Here is a 2,650-nt window from a genome sequence, read left to right on the forward strand (position 1 = left end):
TTTGATACTTTTAATTAATGTTTTGCTACTTTGACCTAAACTTTGGCAACTTTTACCTAATCTTTTACTACGTTTACCTAACTTTTTGCTACTCTGACCTAATCTTTTGTTACTTTTATTTAATGTTTTACTACTTTGACCTACTTTTTGGACAGAATTTCTAGGCGCAGCCAAGGTGTTGAGGGGATCCGTTTTGGTGGCCTTAGGATTGCGTCTCTGCTTTTTGCAGATGATGTGGTCCTATTGGCTTCATCAGATCGTGATCTACAGCTTTCGCTGGAGCGGTTCGCAGCCGAATGCGACGCGGCCGGGATGAAGATCAGTTCCTCCAAATCCGAGGCCATGGTCTTGAGCCGGAAAAGGGTAGAGTGCCCTCTCCGGGTCAGGGAGGAGGTCCTACCCCAAGTGGAGGAGTTCAAGTATCTTGGGGTCTTGTTCACGAATGAGGGAAAAATGGAGCGTGAGCTCGATAGGCGGATAGGTGCAGCATCTGCAGTGAAGCAGGCGCTGTACAGGTCTGTCGTGGTGAAGACAGAGCTGAGTCAAAAGGCGAAGCTCTCAATTTACCGATCGATCTACGTTCCTACCCTCATCTATGTTCACGAGCTTTGGGTTGTGACCGAAAGAATGAGATCTCGGATACAAGCGGCCGAAATGAGTTTTCTCCGCAGGGTGTCTGGGCTCTCCCTTAGAGACAGGGTGAGAAGCTCGATCATCCGGGAGGGACTCAGAGTAGAGCTGCTGCTTCTCCACGTCGAGAGGAGCCAGTTGAGGTGGCTTGGGCATCTGTTTAGGATGCCTTCTGGAAGCCTCCCTGGTGAGGTGTTCCGGACACGTCCCACCGGAAGGAGGCCCAGAGGAAGACCCAAGACATGCTGGAGGGACTATGTTTCTCGGCTGGCCTGGGAACGCCTCGGGATTCCCCCGGAAGAGCTGGCCCAAGTGGCTGGGGAGAGGGAAGTCTGGGCCTCCTTACTTAGACTGCTACCCCAGTGACCTGACCCCGGAGAAGTGGAAGAAAATGGATGGATGGATACTTTGACCTAAATTTTTACTACTTTTACCTGACCTTTTGCTACTTTTACCTAAGTTTTTCCTACTTTTAACTAACCTTTTACTATCCTGATGCATGCTCAATAATCCAGGTAGAAAAATCTAAAAAAGTTAAATCTGGTCCTCTGGACATTCAAAAAAACAAAACAAAGCAAATCAACAAAAAATGTAGAAATGTTTCGTCTCTCATCCGAGAGACTTCCTCAGTCTGAGGAGCTGTTTTCAGCTCAGTCTCTTAAATAGCACCGTCTCAGAGTGGATCAACCAGTTTTGCTGTTGACAACCAAAACCAGCTGATCACATGCTCAAGAAGGACCATCGGCCAAACAATGGATCATTAGCGCACTGATGGCTGTTTACTGTTCACAGAGGGCTGAGTGATACTAGCAATCACAGCATTGTAAGAGGGGGACAGTTGAACCCGGAGGCCTCCACCCCTGTTTAATGATGGACGGTTTCTTTTCACAAAGATGGCCTCCTTTACTCCTCTCTCAAACCATCGTTCCTCTCTGTCCAGGATGTGAACATCTTCATCCCTGAAAGAGTGACCGCTGGCCTGGAGATGAGTGTAGACCGCAGAGTCCTGGCCTGTTGATGTTGATCTTCTGTGCTGGTCCATCCTTTTGGCCAGTGGCTGTTTTGTTTCCCCGATGCAAGACTGATCACCCTCCTGACACTGAACAGCATACACAACATTACTCTGTTTGTGCCGGGGGACTGGATCTTTGGGATGAACCAGTCTTTGCCGTAATGTATTTTGGGGTTTAAAAGCCACTGGGACGTTATGTTTAGAAAATAAACGTCTCAGTTTCTCTGATACTCCCTCAACATATGGAATGACCACTGGTCTGGGTCTGGGTTCCTCCTTTTCACCTGTTGGCTGACTGGAGTCCTGTTTGGGTTTCTTCTTTCAGGAAGGCCCAGTTAGGATATCCACATTGCTCTAGAGCCTGTCTTGTGTAGGATTTCTCCTTCTGCCTAGCTCCCGAGCTAGTGGGGATGCTGTCTCTCTGTGATACAGAGTCCTGATGACTCCTAACTTGTGCTCCAAAGGGTGATGGGAGTCAAACTGCAAATACTGGTCTGTGTGGGTGGGTTTGCGGTACACCTCAGTTTGCAAATGTCCTCTATCAGAGACTGAGACCTCACAGTCCAAGAAAGCCAACCTGTCATTTTTTACATCTTCTCGTGTGAATTTGATGTATTTATCCACAGAGTTGATGTGGTCAGTAAAATGTTGGACTTCCTGAGATTTGATTTTAACCCAGGTGTCTTCAACATACCTGAACCAATGACTTGGTGGTGTCCCTGAAAAGGACGTCAAGGCTCTCTTTTCTACCACCTCCATGTACAGGTTGGCAACAATAGGAGAAACTGGAGACCCCATAGCACACCCATGTTTCTGCCTATAATATTGCTCCCCATATGTGAAGTAGGTTGACTGCAGGCACAGTTTCAAGAGTTGACACAGTTGTTCTGTGGAAAGCGTGGTCCTGCTGCTCAGAGTGGTGTCTGATTTTAATTTTAAACTGACCACCTCTACTGCATCATCAACAGGAATGCACGTAAAGAGTGATGTGACATCAAAAGAGACCAT

At 47.4% G+C, this 2,650-nt stretch overlaps 1 protein-coding gene across 1 annotated transcript in view; it reads right to left on the reverse strand.

The window, feature by feature from the left end:
* depdc5 (DEP domain containing 5, GATOR1 subcomplex subunit) overlaps positions 1-2,650 on the reverse strand; it is a 393,910-nt gene that overhangs the window by 277,518 nt on the left and 113,742 nt on the right. The gene's annotated exons all lie outside the window — the stretch shown is intronic.

Source organism: Nematolebias whitei, chromosome 9, assembly GCF_014905685.2.
Source record: "Nematolebias whitei isolate Nwh7 chromosome 9, NemWhi1, whole genome shotgun sequence".
Classification (NCBI taxonomy): Eukaryota; Metazoa; Chordata; class Actinopteri; order Cyprinodontiformes; family Rivulidae; genus Nematolebias; species Nematolebias whitei.